Source organism: Anabrus simplex, chromosome 13 (assembly GCF_040414725.1).
Source record: "Anabrus simplex isolate iqAnaSimp1 chromosome 13, ASM4041472v1, whole genome shotgun sequence".
Taxonomy (NCBI): domain Eukaryota; kingdom Metazoa; phylum Arthropoda; class Insecta; order Orthoptera; family Tettigoniidae; genus Anabrus; species Anabrus simplex.
In genome coordinates this window covers 77,844,033-77,865,350 of record NC_090277.1, presented here as the reverse complement: position 1 = coordinate 77,865,350, position 21,318 = coordinate 77,844,033, and the positions used below count along the sequence as shown (strand labels likewise).

The 21,318-nt window shown below is 38.8% G+C and overlaps 1 long non-coding RNA gene across 1 annotated transcript in view; it reads right to left on the bottom strand.

The window, feature by feature from the left end:
• The window catches only part of LOC137502894 (uncharacterized), a 41,898-nt gene extending 21,507 nt beyond the window's left edge, over positions 1-20,391 (bottom strand). Inside the window, exons 1-2 of the long non-coding RNA XR_011018904.1 lie at positions 20,315-20,391; positions 3,031-3,245 (exon numbers count right to left, since the gene is read on the bottom strand). This is a non-coding gene — a long non-coding RNA (uncharacterized lncRNA). The remainder of the gene's footprint in view (positions 1-3,030; positions 3,246-20,314) is intronic.
• Positions 20,392-21,318: the final 927 nt, after the last annotated feature.

The window sequence follows — 21,318 nt, the reverse complement described above, 5'->3', positions numbered from 1 at the left end:
TGCCCTAAACACAGATCAGTAGCGATTTGATACCTTTTATGTATCCCTTACACGTCTCACATAATTTGCCTTCTGTACAGAAGAACCAGAAGATGCGAAAGCATAATCTGTGAATGGTGTGAGGTGCAGGTCAATTACATACAATGCATTATGACGCCCACCAATATATCTCAGTCACGTACGTGTTAAAATAAATGTGAAAACCCCCTGACAAACCATCAAACTATCTTCATTAGACAAACCATTATGAACCATCAGCTGTATTGCTAGAGAAAACAAAATTACATTGAACTCTGTTAGAAATAAGGATTACAGTAAACTATATGGTGAAATTAAGAACAGAAGAAAGGAAGCCTGGATATTCAAGGAATTAAAGCAAATAATGAAGCCAGGTAACGCAGACACGACAGTTCAACTGGTTCATACATTTTCTAGTAGATTGAAACAAGACCAACAAGTCTTCTGTGTTCAACATACACAGAGCAGTATTTTAAAACCAGAACCAAGAACTTTCTTAAAATGCCAAGCGTTCTGGTCAATGTACATCATTTGTCATTAGGTTTTATTTAAACTGGTTCACATGTTTTCAAGTTGATTGTAACAAGACTGACAAGTCTTTTCCGTGTTCTACAAACGCACGGTAATATACTTTTAACCCAGATCAAAGATCTTTCTTAAAGGGCCAAGTGTTTCATGTCATTGTGTACATAATTTGTCATGTTTTAGGACAACCTATTGGTAAGTATTAAGCAATCCCCATGATGATTATCAGATTCCCATTGATTTAATTATCTACAAGAACTGATGATCACTCCAAGGGAGTCAAAACTAGTCTTCACTTAATAAATTTCAAATACTTTACATTGTGTTGAATGGTGGAACATCCCTCAAACTTTGTTAATCAGTTCTGGGAGGGATATACACTATGAAATGTAATACTCAGAAAATATTAGAAACATTAGTAACCAGAATGGAAGGATTAAAACTGAATGTACTGAACCTGGCATGGTTTGAAGAAATATTGAAATAAAAATTATAGAATTTGAGAATATTGTTTTAAGTCGTACCGACACACAGGTCTTATGGCGACAATGGGATTGTAAAGGCCTAGGAGTGGGAAGGAAGCAGCTGTGGCCTTAAGGTACAGCCCTAGCATTTGCCTGGTGTGAAAATGGGAAACCATGGAAAACCATCTTTAGGGCTGCCAACTGTGGGGTTCAATCATAGAAATTACAAAACTGAACTCCCAAGATTATAAACATTTTAGAACACAAAGGAATAGCAACTGCTTTGAAATAAAGGAGCAATCAAATTTAAGTTTTCCCAACCAGGAAGCCACATCCAGACTTTGGTGTTAAAAAACAGCCTTAAATACCAATGAGCCAAAATAGTTTCAAGAACACAATCCCAGTTGCAAACAAGTCCAGTGTTGTCAGAACTGGAAAGAAGTTTCACTGCCTTTCTTGACCCAAGATACCAGAAAGTTCAACATTCTGAGTTAATTTAAGCTCATTCCAAATCATGCAGCAGAAGAGAACTGGAAAAGCTGTGATTAAAAATAGGGAAACTAGACTCATCTGCATTCTAGCAGTGTATATGAATCAACATGGATGGAAGGCTGCTGCCAGCTGGCAGATTCCCTACCAATTATGCACTCAGCCTTTTCTTAAATGTTTTCAAAACCCTTTGAAATTTATTGCACAAGGCATTTGTATACAAAATAACTGTTTCCTTACCATAATATTAAGTAGTGAATAGAATGAGATATTAAACACAATAAAACTTAAAAAATTAAATCTCTTTAGATACATGCCCCTTCACTAGTTACAGCTGTAACTCTGCTCCTTGAGCTGAACCAGACTAAGAGGTTAATTTATTCAAAAAACTGAAGGTTTCATTCCTAATACTTCTATCATTATCAAATGCCCGGCTCCATGGCTAAATGGTTAGCATGATTGCCTTCGGTCACAGGGGTCCCAGCTTCGATTCCTGGCAGGGTCGGGAATTTTAACCATCGCTGGTTAATTTTGCTAGCACAGAGGCTGCGTGTATGTCCATTTCATGCTCAGCACGATGTGCAGGTCGCCTACGGGAGTCTAATCAAAAGACCTGCACCTAGCAAACCAAAAATGTCCTTAAACATTTCTGGCACAGAAAGCCATACGCCATTTCATTTATTATCGATACTGAATGTCTCGTGTAATACTATATGTGTGATTAAGAAATCCATCCCTTATTGCACACTTCCAAATTATTATTATTTTTATTATTATTATTGACTAAATTTAAGCAGGCTTTTACAGTATTTCATCCCATGCTGTGGTTTTTCATATTAAAATGCTTTTTTTTCTTCCACAACACTTTGCCATTTGTAGCAAGTAGTATTCATAGCTCTTTCTAAATCAGGATATACTCCATTTCATTAGCAAATATAAAGTTTTATCTAGCCAAGAAATGTTACTTTTACAATCTGCTTTATATTGCACCAACACAGATGGGACTTATGGCGGCGATAGGATAGGAAAGGGCTACGAGTGGAAAGGAAGCAACCGTGGATTTAATTAAGGTACAGCCCCAGCATTTTCCTGGTGTGAAAATGGGAAACCACAGAAAACCATGTTCAGGTCTGCCAACAATGGGGTTCGAACCACTATCTCCCAAATAGTGGATACTAGCTGCACTTACACAACTGCAGCTATCGAGCCAGGTACTCTGTCATTAATACAAGTTTTTTATGTACAATATATTAGAAACAGAAAGAATCTATCCAAGGTATTAAAACGAAAGTGCTACCAACAGAAATCTATATCCTTTGCAAAAATCAAATGATCATAAATATGTCTCCTGGTCATGGCCATCCATCAACTGCTGCTAATTTCAGATGGCAACCAGCCTGCACGGTTGCTAGGTAACAATACCTTACATCACTCATTTTGTTGAGTTATGTTACACAAATTTACAGATGACCCCAATAAGACACATTTATGTCAAAAACTACTAAATTATAAAACAAAATGGAGTAACACAGACCTGTTTCTGTACAGAGGAATGATTTCCCAGGTAACATGTGAACAGCGCAGATGACTTGAGACTACGGTGAATGTGCTTGTCGACTCTGCAGTACGGATGGAAAGTTTGTTCACACCAGGGCGTCTAGTCTTCTCCGAGCTGCTTGTTCTACCAGAAATAGACAGCTGATTCCATCTTCAATGCCTTGTTTCCAGTTCTGGATATGTTGAGTATACCTGGAAAATAGAAGAAACTGAATTTAGACAACCAGTCATACCTATAAAGCTGATGAATACATGGCATGCAGTAACAAGAAACCCCTCCCAAAAGAAAAAATCTAGAAAGAAAACTAACAAAATTGTGGGAAAAAGTTGTTCAAAGAAAGACTAGGAAATCACAATAGTCAGACCAGTATGCTATCTAAACAGTGCAGTCTGCATTTCATTCTACAAAACTGGGAACTATCAAACCCACACAAATGTTAAGCAAATTCTTAATCTGCACCAGTCTCTCAGTAGCAGCTTGTGATCAATTATGTTGGTGGTTCTGCACTGTGATGCCCAGCCCACTGTAGTAAATGTAACAGACAAGTATAAATTAGTATTATGAGGGGCATTCAATATATAATCAACATTTTATTTCTTGGCCAATTACAATTTTTAAAAATTGGAATTTTATTTGGGACATCTGAATATTCCTGCTTCGTCTTAGAGTTTCACTGTTTATGAACTTAACCATAATAGGTATTTTAGACAAGATCAAATAAATCTATAAAAAATTTATTTAAAATAGTTTATGTTGGGTCCACCTTGTCAATACACTTAATGACAATAATTTATTCCATCATACATGTTTCAGGAACAATATGCATTCCCTTCATTAGTGAAGTCAAATCAAGGAATAAAGCTATTTTCATTTTCAAGACCAACTTTGAAGAATTGGAAACATCTTGATTACTTGTAGAATGTTACACACACAGTCACTACTGATCTGCATTTAAAGCACTCACAAAGGTGGCAGATTCCCTATCTCTTTTCCTAGCCTTTTCTTAAATGATTGCAAAGAAATTGGAAATTTATTGAACATCTCCCTTGGTAAGGTATTCCAATCCCTAACTCCCCTTCCTATAAATGAATATTTGCCCCAATTTGTCCTCTTGAATTTCAACTTTGCCTTCATATTGTGATCTTTCCTACTTTTAAAGACGCCACTCGAACTTATTCGTCTACTAATGTCATTTCACGCCATCCCTCTGCTGACAGCTTGGAACATACCACTTAGTCAAGCAGCTCATATCCTTTCTCCCAAGTCTTCCCAGCCCAAACTTTGAAACATTTTTGTAATAATACTATTGTCGGAAATCACCCAGAACAAATCGAGCCGCTTTTCTTTGGATCTTTTCCGGTTCTTGAATCAAGTAATCCTGGTGAGGGTCTCATACACTGGAACCATCCTCTAGTTGGGGTCTTACCAGAGACTTTACACCCTTACTACAACCGCTAAACACCCTGATAACGATGTGCAGACATATGTACCCTTTATTTACAATAATATTTATGTGATAACCCCAACAAAGATCTTTCCTTATGTTAACACAGATACTTGCAATGATCCCCAAAAGGAACTTTCACCCCATCAATGCAGTAATTAAAACTGAGAGGACTTCGTATTTCTGAAACTCACAACCTAACTTTCAACTCCATTTATCGTCATACCATTGCCTGCTGTCTGTCTCAACATTATCGAGGTCATCGAGTCTGTTTACATTTTTATTTACCGTTTTCCACCAATCATACTTTTTTTAAACTGCCTCATGCCTGCTTTATCAGCCATATGGTACTGCCTAATAGTCCTACTTTTAAGACCTTCCTTTCTATCACATTTATTTTTAATTACGACAAAAACAGCTTCACGATCACTAATGCCATCTATTACTTCGGTTTCTCTACAGAGCTCATCTGGTTTTACCAGCAACACATCCAGGATAATTTTCCTTCTACTTGGTTCCATCACTTTCTGAATCAGCTGTCCTTCCCACATTAGCTTATTTGCCATTTGTTGGTCATGCTTCCTTTCGTTTGTATTTCCTTCCCAATTGACATCTGGTAAATTCAAATCTCCCGCTACAATCTCATTCCTTTCCATGTCGTTTCCCCACATAGCTGATTACCTTATCAAATAATTCTGAATCCATGTGATCACTACCCTTTCCTGGTCTGTAAACCCAAAGATATCAAATTGCCTATTATCTTTAGAAATGAGCCTTTCACCTAGAATTTCATGTGTCATCTTTAACTTTTTCATAGCTTACAAATTCTTGTTTCAGCAGAATGAATACTCCCCCTCCCATCATTCCTATCCAATCTCTACGATACACACTCCAGTTCCGTGAGAAAATTTCTGCATCCATTATATCATTTCTCAGCCATGATTTAACTCCTATTACAATATCTGGTAAATATATATATTTATTAATTTACTTAATTCTATTCCTTTCTTTACTGTACTTCTACATTAACACTAACAATTTTATGTCATCCCTACTTTATTTCCAGTTCCCCGTTTCCTTATCACCGCTCCCTAGGCCACCCCATTTCGCTGAATGTACCTCCCTATTACCCTTTCAAACAAATTTCCTAACTTACACGTACCACTGCTGTTTAAGTGAAGGCCATCTGAGCACATATCCCTAACTCCTACCCACCCATTTCAAGTATTGACATAATTACTTTTACGGCTTCTCATCTTTCCAGCTGTATTACAAAGAATCAAAGACCACCTATTAAAACATCTGACAAAAGAATATCACTATCAACAAAGATAGGAAGGTCTACCTATTCAATACTGTATATTTTGATATTTATTACATATCAGGACTAGTTTCAACCATTGTATTGAGTCATCTTCAACCTTAATTCATAAACAGAAAAGACATTACATGCAAATTACAATCACCAACATCCTAATTTAGTACAATTGGTATGTCTTGACTTATTGACATAATGTTGTGATTCATCGTATTCTAAAGGCTAAGCCTTGTCACTGCAGCCACAGATGTCTATCTTGAGCCAGTCTTTTCAACTCAGCATAGGTCTTCCACTTCATCCTCAGAGCAGATTCTTGAAATAAGACTCTGGGTTTTTTTTGCAGCAATTCTTCCCTGTTGTGATTACACATGAATATTCAAATTGATATATGCAGATATATGGAACATGTTAATGCTGGTGGGTACAATCCTTTTTCAGCAATAGGACAACATATGGCAGACTCCAAGCATAATTTTACATCTATCAACCAAGATCTAACCATTCTAAAAACAGTAAAGGTCCAATGGTCAACATTTTGGAGAAACTAACAGTTCTCTGCTTTAACTCGTTTCCAAGTAATTAATTTCTTCCAATAAATTCACGTCTGTTTGTGGATGTACTTTTGATGGATGATCAGCCAATTCTAGCATGGAATAAGCATCCACACAGATTGCACAGAATTGTTCGAAGGCACGGTTGTGCTCCACGGAGATTTTGTGCTTTCCTCCGGGCCTCTTCACATCTGAGTCATTCCCCTTCAGATTGACAGCAGCAGGGATGGTCTGGTGCCCAATTGTACAGTCCTGAGCAAGCTTGTCCCAGGTTTGTGGATTGAGACCCGTCATCTTCAGTGTGCTTAAGCTGGTCCTCATAGCACCTCATAGGGGCTCCACAAGGTCTGGTGCTGGAACAAGTTCACCATACAGGAGACATGGAAATCTGTATCACTCATCTGATGGACGTCTAAAGTGATTACCAATGATGGACTATTCTATGCTCTTGGCATGCACTTTCTCAAGAACAGCAATGTTGTACTGTGATCTTCCCTTTAGATCCTAAGGATGGATCGAAGATTTTGTTGGTGGATATGCTCAAACTTTTTCAAGTTAAGTCAGTAAAGGGTCCAAGTTTTACAACCATACAGCAATGTTGTGATGACAGCATGGTACACCATGAGTTTCATCTTCACAGATAGGTCTTTATTCATGAAAAACCTGTGCGAGTGTTCCAAATGCTGCAGGACAGCACCAGTTCTCTTCGACATCTTGCTCACAGTTACAGCGTACAGATAAGATACTACCCAAGTACAAAAGTGGTCTAACAGCTCCAGCAGAGCATCTGAGATGGAGATGTTGAAAACTGGAAGGGTTGTGCCAGGACCTTTGTCTTTTGAACGTTAATGGTGAGACCACAACAATCTCATGCCCTCTTGTAGCAGTTAACCGACTATTGCAATTCTGGTGTGAGTAGGTGATTCAGCATCTGCATACAGCATTTTGGTTACCTTTGTTACCTAGGTGAGCCTCTGGAAGCAAAGTCTTGCTAGGTTGAAAAGCCCTCCATTCTGAACAGTACCTCAATCCTAATTAAAATATCAATGAACTTAAACTTAATATTATTTTTGAGATAATTTTTTCCTATTTATGTCAAAAGAAAACTGAAAAGTACAACATTAAACCCTCCAGCTCATATATCCCTACCCAACCGCCCTCCATCTGACTGTCCCCACTCACCGACATAACCCATTCCTTTAAACCCCACTAATGTTGGTTTTGTGTGTACAACTAATACACAATGCACCTGGGGTGAGTCTCATACAATTTCATGCTCATCTTCAATATTATTTTATTTCCCATTTAACAGTCTTTTCCAGACATTTACTTTATACAGAATAATTTGATTACTCCACCAGATCAGAAGGCCATACCCATACTGTGAATGCCCCCATAAGTATTACTAAAATGGAAGTTTGCATGTTCTTACCAATAGCCACATCTGTAAGACCATAGATGTCCATTACATAGAGACCAACCTTTTAACTCTTACACTAAGGCAAGGTTAGAGCTACAACAAAGGACATGGGAACAAATCTGTATATCAGAGGAACATTTTTAATGTGTTATTTTAATCCCCTGTTTTAACTGTGCAATGTTTACATCACAATGTACTGTTTTATATCAAAACCACATTTTTTCTTCAAGAAAAAGTGACTTGAAAACATACGCACGTGCAAGCAACATTAATTTGAATAGACTCGTATGTGATCACAACATTATACTATTAGTCTAGACATACCAATTGTACTGAATTAGGATGCTGTGATTGTAATTTACACTTGTCATCTATTTATGAATTAAGACAATACAAGGGTCAAAACTAGTCTTGATATGTAATAATACCAAAACATGCCGTACTGAATAGGTAGACCGGTCACAGGTTTTTCTCTGTGTACTCAGGTTTTCCCTGTCATCTAATTCCAGCAACACTCCACTATCATTTCATTTCATCACTCAGTCATTAATCATCACCCCAGAGGAGTGTGACAGGCTTCAGCAACTAGCACAATTCCTATCCTCACCACAAGATGGGGGCTTCATTCATTCCATCCCTGACCCGATCATTGACTGGAAAACAGGTTGTAGGTTTTTCACCAAGAGAGGAGAGCGTGTGATTTACAGTTCCACGTGAGGAGAAAGCGTCAACAATTCCAAGAATTGGTACATCTCAGGAAAACAGTTCCTCCAATACACATGATCAGGCCAGCTGTGCACACAATACAGAACATTATGGGCAACTTACTACAGTTCTTTTTTCTCCGATAGGCAGCTAAGTGTGTTCCCATGTGTGTCAAAGTGTTGTCGTTCAGATCCAAGCAAGGTTACCACATCACCAGCAAGTGGATTTGGTATTGATCTTTCGCTCAGTAATATGAAGGATGGGATTGCTAATTGCTGTATATCTTTCATTCTAGTGGTTCTGCAGCTGTGCCTCACCTCTTGGGAGAAACCAGCATTGTGTAATTTGTATGATACAGAAGAAACATCCAGTTTTATAAAGAATGTTATTCCCAAGAAAGCTGGCAATGACAAGTGTGAAAACTAGTGCATTAGCATCTCACATCTGCAAAGTTGCAAAATCTATGCCTATTAGTTACAGAAGAATGGAAAGAAAAATTGAAGCCAAGCTGGGAGATCAGTTGGCAAATTTAGGAACACAGGAAAATCCTGACTTTACACATCTGATCTTAGGGGATTGAATTAAGACAAGCCCAGGTACATGGCATTCATATATCAAGAAAAGGCTTTCAATATGTGATTGGACCAAGCTACGAGATTCTGAAGGCGATACTGAGGAAGAATTTTCTACAAACTGTACAAAAGTAAGTCTGCAGTGCTAAGAGTAAAGGGCTATGCAAAAGCAGCAGCAAACCAGAAAGGATTGAGGCAAGGCTGCAGTTTGCATCTTTTTACTGTTTATATGGGACAGACAGTACGGATAATAAGAAATATTTGGAAAAGAATCCTAATACAAGGACATTCAAAGAGGTCACCCAATGATATTTTATCTGAGTATACAAGATGTGGATAAGTTGCTGAATGCCATGGACTTTTTTTTTTGCAAGTTGTTTTACATCACACCAACAGACAATGGGATAGGAAAGGGCCAGGAGTGGGAAAGAAGCAGCAATGGCCTCAAGGTACAGCCCCAGCATTTGCTGTGTGTGAAAATCAGGAAAGGACCGAAAACCATCTTCAAAGCTGCCGGCAGTGGGGTTCAAACCTACTATCTACCGAATCCAAGCTCGCAGCTGCACACATCTAACCGCATGGCCAACTCACTCAGTATGGACAGTCTAAGGAGTACAGATGAAAATTCAGGAAAGTAGTACTAGAATGCAGTCAAATTCAAGTGATGCAGGAAATATTAGATTAGGAAAGGAAGTCTTAAAAAGGAAGAACAGTAGAATAACCAACAAATGCAGAAGAAAGGTCAACAGACTAGCACAAGAAGACCGTAAATTGTACATTTTTTGGAAGCGAAAGACTAGCTCAGAATGGTAGATTGAATCACTAATGAAAAGATAAATTATCGAAGAAAGAATGATATGGCAAAATTTTACCAGAAGAGACTGGTAGGATTCATCTTAAAAGACACTCAGAACTTGTTTAGTTACCATTTGATATAAGCAGGCCTATAAGCAGCAAGGTAATTATGATGACATTATCATTATTATTATTATTATTTAAATGGTCCTAATAGCTAGGTCATCAACCCCTAATGATACGAGGTGCAACTAAATTAAATGATAATTAAAACTTCAAAATGTATCCACTGACAAATATAAGACTAATGATGATAAAATGACCATGAATCCAAAACAGTCAGTGGATCCAATTCGCAATGCCTTATTTTCAGAAATCATGCTCTTTATAAAAAGGGGTTGAAAATCCAGGTCACCAGCCCCTCAATGGTATTAATCACTGGTAAAGCAGAACCATGGTGTTCCTCCTATAGTGGTACTAATCACAGGTAATGTAGACCCATGCTGCTCCTCAAATAGCGAGACTAATCATAGGCAATGCAAACCCATGGCGTAGCACACACGTTACCACCCACAGACACAGTGCTCCTCGCATAATGGTACTAATCACAGGCAACAGCCAAACTCGTGGTCTTCCTCGCATAGTCTTACTAATCAGAGGCAATGTAGACCCGTTTTGAACACAGGGGAACTAACACATTCCAGCTCAGTGTACGGCATCTTTTCTCACATGGTATATACATGATGGTACTAACCAGAGGCAATGCCCAGATCCGTGGTGTTCCTCACATAATGGTACTAATCGCAAGTAGTCTCATGGTTCAAATTTCATCATCTCTTGGTCGCTCCTTTTAGTTGCCTCCTAAAACGGGCAGGGGATACCGTCGGTATAAGCAGTAATAACAGTATGGGTACACAAGGTATGAATGACAAATTAGAGTACATGTAGAATGTAGAGGCTACGCAGAAATAGAAAGGTTAGCACATGGCACAGAAGGGGTCAATCAAACCAAGATATGGACTGATAACCCAAACCTCATTCCCATTAATATTAGGTTTCCTTTTTTCCGGAGGGGGGGGGGGGGCTCGAGACTGATGACCCAAACCTCATTCACATTAATATTAGGGTTTTTTTGTGGTGGTGGGGGGGGGCAGCTACGAAGTAGAATTTTTTGAGCTGTGTAGTGTTACAAATATGAACAGGAACACACAGTAGTGGTTAGGAAGTTAGAGTCCCGTTGGCCTGAAAAAATTTCACCATCAGTATGGTCGGCAGGGTAGAAGTGATGAAATACTATTTATCATTAGATTGCAGGCCAAAAGCCTGGATTAAATACCAAACATTACCCCAATGTTCATGTGGAGTGAAGGAATCTTGACACTTCATGGCGATTTGTCGATCTGATCGAAACATTAAGCCTTCAGCAGATACCTTTGTGCCATTCGTAGGAGTCTAAATGTACCGGCACCGGGTTTCACCCTCTCCCTACTATCCACTTCATCTCAACTCCTGTCAGGAAGAGCTTCTGGTTGTAAAACTTAGCTCCATATTAGACCCTTTCTGCTGGTAAAATCTCACCTCAATTTTTCTCACAAGAGACCGTACGGATCCTTTTACTGAAGTTTGAATGGGGCAGGAAAAAGTAAAAATGAATACAATTTACCCAACAGTGAATACAAACATGCATAGTACTTTTCAACTGTTTTTTTCCTCTCTGCAATTTGTAAGTATAACATCTACTTCACAATTTCACAGCTAAGGGAATTTGGACAGTATGGAATCGCACAGAAAGAGTGGTAATTCGACAGACATTTTCTCTACCAGGAGCTCCGAATTTTAGTGTGTTTGCCAATAGATTAATTAAAATATGTGGTGCATTATGGCACCCCATAATAAGAACTAGTCTGCAAATGTGTTCATTAAAAGGTCATTCTGTAATCCTAACAGGAGTGTACGCAAGTCTAACTTTTCCATGCAAATTATGAAACCAGTCTAATAGCTACAAAGTAACATCAACAGTCTGCACAGCCAACTGCCCACCTCAGTGGTATACACACACGATGGTACTAACTGCAAGGAGTCTCACGGTTCTAATTTCGTCATCACTTGGGCACCCCTTTCAGTCTCCTAAAACAGGTAGGGGATACCATGGGTGTATTTATCTGCATCCCCCACCCACAGGAGGTATAAGCAGTAATAACAGTATGGGTACACCAGGTATGAATATGACAAATTAGAGAACATGTAGAATGTAAAAGTTACGCAGAAATGGAAAGGTTAGCACATGGCATGGAAGGGGTCGATCAAACCAAAATATGGACTGATGTCGCAAGCCTCATTCCCATTAATGTTAGTTTTTTTTTTTTTGGGGGGGGGGGTATGAAGTAGAATTTTTCAAGCCGTGTACAGTTACAAATATGTATAGGAACACAACAGTGGTTAGCAAGTTCAAGTCCTGGTATCTATCGCATGGTCCTTCGTTACAAAGTAATGAATGTGATTCGGGCCCCCTCGAACAAAACGTAAAACCTATGAATAATGAATATAATTACAGCAGGTAGAGGTAATGCAATATATTATCAAGTTATATGAACGAAGGGATTAGTTAAGATAGAGTTTGAGGGATGTTCCACCATTCAACACATTGTAAAAATATATTCAATTATAAGACCGGTTTCGACTCCCTTGGAGTCATCAGTTCTTGGTGAAAATCAAAACAAGGGGAATCTCATAACCATAACAAAAAACCATGAACCTATAGGTGATTGCATGGAAACGCATAAACATGACAGGAATACTTATACGATATGATTAGTTATAAGATTAAATAATGTTTAATAGGTGTTATTTGACTGCCTCCGTATTTTAACGGCTAAGCTGGTGAACTGCCAACCATGAACCACTTAGATGTTCGCGCTTAACTTAAATTGCTTTCTTTTTTTTCAGTAACTACTATAGAGAACAATAATCTAACCGATGGCGAGGTCTATAACAATTTAATTTATTCAATTACAATGCAAACAAAATGAAATTTAAAAACTGTTCAAATAAAGTTTGAAAAATATCAAATGGTAATTCAAACTGTATTTTAACAATTGTGTTATTGTTAACTTCAGGCTAGGAGAGCTCATTCAAAACTTAGTTGACTATCTTACTGCACTAACTTATCAGCATACATTGTTGTCAAATGTGACAAATGTTCTGCAAAATTTGTGGATAATGGTGCACTACACAGCAAGAAAGTATTGTTTTGCAACTAAAATGATATTTTGGTATCAATTTTCATTGCTGTATTTATTTTTAAATAATTTGGTGCAGGTTTTTAACATCAAAAAATATCGTGGTGTTGTGAGAGATGGCAAGGGTAAGTATTTTTTTTTTACATCTGTGCTGTTTTACACTCAACACAAACTGCTGCTAGATGGAATCAAGTGGCAATTTCTCTACACAAACTGTAAAGAAAAAGAAAAAACAGGTTCGACTGATTCTAAAAAATAGCCCTGATCATTTCCATAAAGAGTGACATCAGGCTAGGTATATATATTTTTATTTCTTGGCAAGGAGATCACGGGGCCGGACCCAGCTTTATTTCAGGCCCTAATGTTACGCCCCTAAGCTACAAACTGTTTCATAATATATTAACTCCGGTATTTTAATTAAGGGCCTAAAACTTTTAGGAGGGAAAGATACGTACTCAGGATACGAAGTGAGTGATATTCTCTGATCTAACCATATAACTTCCCAATCATGTCTAACCAAAATCAGTTTCAGTACAGTAGTAATTAATACAGTCAATGGGTAAGTTACATATGATTAACAATATACGAATAGGTACACGTGTACAAGTGATATTTGTATCACCTATGACTGCAAGTAATCTCATGGTATCTATTGCATGGTCCTTCAGAGTTTAAAGTTGCACAGTTCATCTGTAGGTTTTGAAAGTTTATGACCTAAAGAAGTACAAAATATGCAAGCAAATATGACCTAAAAAGGGTAAAATATGACCTAAGATTATTAGGGACAGGTTGCAAGTATTACTAACATTAAACATGTTAAAAAGTGAAACTATAATACAGCACACACATTTTATCACGCAAACTGAGAACTACAGTACCGCACCACAGGTAAACTAAAACTTTATATTGCATTCTGTATGTTAGCCCCGAGGTCCAGTTTGCGCTCTATTTTCCTAAAAAGGAACCAAAAGTTAAGTATCAGCATGCATTTAGGTATCTGTCAGTATGCTCATGCAGCATCTCTTTCTTGGAATCATGTCTTCTAAACTTTCTACCTACTCTTTCGGGAAAAGAAAAAATATATCTACTGCAGTATTTTTGAAATGCTGTGTTTGAAAATTTTTTTTAAATCATTCGCAAAGGAGTGGTCACACATGCCACTGTTATATCTAAATACAAAGCAGTGAAACAAAGTTCAAACAAGAAATTTACGAGATTGGAAAGTAGACGTTACAATATTTAAACATGTAACTTCTACAAGTACACAAACCTTTTCTTGATACCTGAGCTCCATAGTGCTGAATCTTTAGACTTCTCTTATCTTTGAGATTCGTATTGACAATCTGACAATGCGACATCTGGTGTACACTTTACGAACTAATACTGTTTACACAGCAAAGCCAAACTATAGAATTCATGCTAGGAACAAGATTTGCATCAGGAAATGTTATATAATTGTGCATGTGTGTGTGTGTGTGTGTGACAAAGTTGTCTTAAGATAATGATTCTTGTTTAAAGGGGCCTAACATCTAGGTCATCAGTCCCTAATGGTACAAAATGAGAAAATGAAATGACAAATTAAAAACCAAAAATCCTCCACTGACCACAATTCAAAACGCGAGGACGAAGAATGAATGGATGGCTACGGATTTAAAACAATCAGTGGAACCAACCCAATCAGTGGAACCAACCCACAGTGCCTCACATGCACAGAAGCTGGTGTAAAATAGTATTACTGACCAAGGGACTGCTTCTATAGCACAATACTGAATCGATACTTGTAGTCGAAAGGAGTCAAATCCATGTCAGCGGCCCCTCATAATGGTACTTATTGCTAGAAAAGTAGAACCATGGTATTTGTCATGTTGTGGTACTAATCAAGAGTAGCGTAGACTCGCGGTATTCCGCACATTATGGTACTACTCACAGGTAATGACATTCGCACATGTATTAGAGACCTACTGTGTTTCGCACATTGCAGCGCCATTGATAGGCAATGCAAACCTATGGTGTTCACTAATCACAGGTACTGTATAAGCCGTCGCACTCTCGTTTGCTATTAATCATAAACCTATTTGGTACCGAACACAGTGGTACTACACGCAAGGAAAAGCGACCCATGGTGTTCCCCGCGTGGTGGTACTAATCACAAGGAGTTTCATGGTTCTAACATATCATCCCTTGGTTGCCCCTTTTAGTTGCCTCTTACGACAGGCAGGGGATACCGCGGGTTAATTCTTCATCTGCGTCCCCCACCCACAGGGGGTTGTGTGTTTGGTCAGCGAGACTTATTTTATTTCCCTCAAGTCCGCTGGCAAGCCGGTTAGGACCCCCTATCCGCCACCTGGGACGCGCCACGTGGAAGTATCACCTCTCCCCGTGCTACGCCAGCGTAGGTTTGTGGCTTAAAATAATAAAGGTTTAGAAAATTCATATCGATCCATCATATTATCGATTCAATTCAGATTTCATTTCCATTCAGTTGGCAGTATTACCAGAACTGGGAGAGCTCCCTCCTTACTCCCCACCTCTGTAAAACTTTGTATCAAGAAAAGGTTCGCATACTAGTAAGCGGACCCTATACTGATTGTGTGCAGATTGGAATGAGGCCAGAACTGAAGGAGATCTGATTTTCTGATCTCTGAGCATCAGTACTGTAGAGTGATTGGGATATTGAAGGTTATACCGACCGTGTGAGTGCGCTTTATCAGTATTTATGTCTGTATAACAGAACAGCCATGGACGACTCATGTGCTTCAAGCCCAAGTAAGGGTGCACGTGGAATTGCCAGGTTGATACGAGTTATTACAACAGTTTATTGAACTGTACGAAACACTGCCAGAATTGTGGGATGCTTCCAAACCAGAATATATGAACTGAAATAAACTGAATAGTGCGCTCGATAAACTGTTAGTTGTAACCATAACCAGTAGCAGTGATTGGGAATTAAAAGTGTGGGGGCAAAAAAGTATACAGACAAATAGTACCCGAGGACGAGGTGAGGGGGGAGGCGGCGGTTATACATCAAAACTGAAGCCGGGCTGAGTGTCTCAGACTGCTGAGGCACTGGCCTTCTGACCCCAACTTGGGAGGTTTGATCCCGACTCAGTCTGGTGATATTTGAAGGTGCTCAAAAATGTCAGCCTATTGTCGGTAGATTTACTGGCACATAAAAAAACTCCTGTGGGACTAAATTATGGCACCTCGGCATCTCCGTAAACCATAACAGTAGTTAGTGGACGTAAAGCCATAACATTATAATTCGAAACTGAAGAAAAAAATATACAAATTGGTGAATTTCTTATGCTCTCTGAACGAATTTTGACAGAGGAAAAGGTTTAACAGTTTACCAATTTAAGTGTGGTAATAATAGTTAGAGATTTTGATTCAATAGGGGAGAGAGGGGCAATTGCTCGCATCTAAGGCAAAACACCTGTATAAGGTACTATGCTGGATCCAAAATTTCTACAATACTCCAGTATGATAGGAAATATAGTTAGGAATACGGAGTGTGGAATACAAGCACACAAGTAGTGAAGTTCCCAAGTTTTCTACCAAAATATAGAAATTGGTTTTGCGTACCATTACCACGTGGGGCAATGGTTCACCACAGAAGAGACAAACATCGTTGGTGGTATTCCTCCATAGCAACCCAGACACCACAACTTCAGTGTAATCATGTTGACAAAGTTCATCGTCACATGTATCATCTGATGAATTGTTGTCTTGAAAAAGTACCTTTTTTCATTTTCTTGAATTTGCAACTCCAGTCTTCTTGACAATATGTATAATAGTTTCTTTCTCTTCTATTCCAACTCCTCTAATACTAACTTTCTGGATGTGGCTGTGAAAATTTCAGAGTGCTGCTTAGGCCTAGATCTTTGTGTTTTTGCACAAAATGTTAATGCTTTTGATAGGGATAGGAGAAGAATTGATTAAAACAATCGGTTTTCCTTGCAGAAATTAGAGGAAAGTGATGCGTGACTAGAAAAGTTGGATTGTTCACCGATTGTGTGTGCAGCGAAATGCGAAATTACGAGCACACGTAATTGCTTCCACGTGTTATTGCAGTGGACATTCTTACACCAGGATGTACAGTATAAACATGGGTGGTATAGAATTACCCGTAGGATTCATGGCGAAACATACAGTAAGCTGGTCGCTGTCCCCTACTTGCTTTTGACCTTTGCGGGCAATTATTGGAGGTGGCTTCTGGACGGTCGAAATGCTGGTTTCGTCAACGTTATAAATACGAGACGTAGGAAACTCGCGTTTTTCACTGACAGTCAAGGGATGTTAAAGTCTCAACTTCTGCTTTATAAATGATAGAATTCTGCTTACGCTAGTTGGTTCCTGTTTCCGCACACAGTTCTGAGTTTCTTGTCAAGAAACCTTGTGCCCAGTCCTTGCCGGCCAGCTAATTTAGTAGTGTTAAAATTGTCAGAAAGATTGTTCCTGTCCGCAAATTCATAGGGAACACGACGTAATTCAATCAGTCATGCCGTAAAATAGCCTAGCCAACGGAAGGTGGGAACAGAATTGTACGCACTGAAGGGGTAATGAGACGCAGAGCGCGTACAATTACCCTTCTAGACACCTTCACACCTGTGCTCCAATTCTATAACCGATGAAGGAAAAATGGAAATCACGTATCACAAGATATCGCATTTCACGTTAAGAAAACTGAAGACTTTCGAGAAAAAAAGTGGACAGTTTAGTAAGTACAGTAATATAAATTCAACTCTTCTGGTGTAAGATGATTTAACAAAAGGAATATTTCTGCACAGCACAAGAAACATACGCAACTCAGGCTGACATTCTGCTCACATCAACGTTATGGTGACTCCCCCAATAGATTGAAGCAGATTACAGAATGCTTGCTACCATGGGAGAGGTGCGTCCCATTACCCGACGCGTACCATTGCTACACAATAAAACGGCGAGATTATACAATTAAAAATAATTTAGTATTTGACTACACACTAAGAAACTAACACATTACAGGGAGTGCCAGACGAATGCGCGCGATAAGCGGGTGAATTAGACCTCAATGTCCACGACCTTAGCAAAAAAAAAAAAAAGTATCCCCTGCTGCCCTTCCTCACAGCACATGCAAAGTCTCCAGTAGCCTACTTGCTGTGGCCCTATACAAATCGGTTAGACGGGTCGAACGATATTTTGTTCGTAGTCCCGCTAATAATTTTGTTAATTAAAGAAAATAAAGGAAATAATTAACTGATAAGACAATAGGGCTTGTACAAATTGTTTTGTTTAATAATTCCCAGTTTCAAACTTTCTTCCAGTTTCAAGATACCTCAATGTCACCGCTCATGTCTGCCACACGAACAGGTCCGCATGTGTGTATTCTGCATTATTAGGAAAGGCTCTACCGGTACTATCCCAAGTAATTTCGGAGGTAATTATGATATGCATCGGTATATTTCATTTCTCTCAACTTATGAGAATACTCTTGTTTAAGCCAATCTTTAACCTCTCTTATGTTTAACACTGCATTTCGTGCATAGTGCTAATATGATAGCTACACATGCCAGCCTTTTACGATACATTTTGATGGAATGCCGCAATATTCAACAACTGCACAAGTACTGACCAGAATATTGACAGTAATAATGATCAGGTAAGGCCTCGACAATAACTTATTGATGTGTACTGTCAGTATTACTGACCATGTAGGGTCGCTAAGCCTAACTTATCACGTCACAATTTTACTCGCAATAGAACGTGCCGTACGAATCCTTTTTTATTAAGTTCACTCAATCATAGATCTGCATTTAGGACAGTCTCCCAGGTGGCCTGCTTTATTCCTAGCCTTTTTTTTAATGCCAAGAATTTGGAAATGTACTGAACATCTCTTGGTAAATTATTCCAATCCCTAACTCCCCTACCTATGAACGAATACGGTATTTGCTCCAATTTGTTCTCTTGAATTCTGTACCCTTTATTTACAATCCTATTTATGCGATTACCCCAGTGAAGATCTTTCCTTATACTAACACCTAGGTACTTAAGTGATCCCCACAAGGAACTTTCACCCCATCAACACAGTAATTAAAACTTGAATTTTCCTATTAATGAAATTCACCCAACTTTTAACCCCGTTCGTCATACAGTTGCCTGCTATCTATCTCAACATCGTTGGAGTCTTTTTGCAGTTGCTCACAAACTCTCATAACTTGTTTATTAGTCTACCGTGTACAATTATATCATCCGCAAAAAGCCTATATCTGATTCCAGTTTACTCATTTTTATATAGAAAACAAAAGGTCCAACAATATCGCATTGAGGAATTCCTCTCTTATTAGGCTACAGGGTCAGATAAAGCTTCGCCTACCGTACCGGTATTCGAATTCTCCGACATCTATTTTCTTGAAATATAGCCACCCATTCAGTCACTCTTATCTAGTCCAATTGCACTCATTTTTGCCAGTACCGTGGTCTCCCATGATCTACCCTATCAAATGTGATACAGTCCATTTGACCTCCAGAATCCAAGATATCTACTATATGGTAACTTGCTGGAATCCTACAAGCTGAGCTTCAGTGGAGTAACCTTTCATAAACCCGAACTACCTTCTATCGGAACCACTTAATTTCGCAAACATGTTTAATATAATTAGAAAGAATGTTTTCCCGATGCTTGCATGCAACACATATCAAACTTACTCGCCTGTAGTTTTCAACTTTATTTCTATCACCCTTTCCTTTATACACAAGGGCTACTACCGTATGGAAAGTCTATTCATTTGGAATAGCCCCTTCATGCAAAAAATTGTCAAATAAGTACTTCAGATATGGCACTATATCCCAACCCATTGTCTTCAGTACCGGTATATCCCCAGAAGTTCGAATGGGGAAGAATAAAACAGTAATAAATCGCCGAACACTGGATGCAAATACGTGTAGTACTTTTGAACTTGAGATATAATTTCTGTAGGACTACATATAACACTACCTACTCCACAGCTAAGGAATATTTCCTTAAGTTCTAATTACGTTTCATTGCTTGATGGTACCAATTTGATAGATACCGTACGTAGGACTATTAACTTACTGCTTTCAACCTCATAAATAAGCAATGTTTTAGCTCAAGTACATTAATTAATGTGCAGCGAAATTTCACAGCCTTCAACAGCTACCGTTATATTCAATTACCTGAAGACTTAAAAATATTGTTCATATGAGGTAATCGCCTTACCTGTCACTTCGTGTTACGGATACGCTGTGAACCGACCCCTGGCACTTGCCGAGTTAGACTGCGACGGTGCGACAGACTTACAGCAAGGACTGTGATCGTATGAAGAGCACCTAGAGCAAAGAAGACATACGGTATAGAGATAGTCCAATTCTTGCACCAAACTGAAATGGCGCATGCGCGAATTTTCTCCTCTCCTCCTGCGGTGACAATCCCCTTCTCCACTCCCATGACTACGCGCGAGAAATTTAAGTCAATTTAATTTGGATTGCATTTATACAAAATATGTTCCAATTAATGCATTTTTATAAGATCGATATAACTTCTAATTTCATAAATTATCTTAAGTGTATAATCTATATATATACTTCTTTGTTTAAATTTGTTTACACCGGGCGAGTTGGCCGTGCGTGTAGAGGCGCGCGGCTGTGAGCTTGCATCCGGGAGATAGTAGGTTCGAATCCCACTATCGGCAGCCCTGAAGATGGTTTTCCGTGGTTTCCCATTTTCACACCAGGCAAATGCTGGGGCTGTACCTTAATTAAGGCCACGGCCGCTTCCTTCCAACTCCTAGGCCTTTCCTATCCCATCGTCGCCATAAGACCTACCTGTGTCGGTGCGACGTAAAGCCCCTAGCAAAAAAAAAAAAAAATTGTTTACGTCACACCGACACAGATAGGTCTTATGGTGACGATGGGATGGGAAAGACCTAGGAGGGTTCGAACCCACTGTCTCCCGGATGCAAGCTCACAGCTGCGCGGCCCTAATCGCCCGGTATATATATATAATAATATGAAGAAGAAGAATAAAATAGTAAAGGAATGCATGCAGGCAGACTTACAAAACAAATAGTTGAATTCTACAGAAAAAAAAGGAGTAAAGTCAAAACAGACACAATGAAATGGATTAGCGAAATCGAAACCGTTTTGAAACTGGGAGGAATTACACCAGCAGTTTTCCAAAACAGGGTTATCCTCGGATCCAAAATTCACAAATGACAAGTTGAC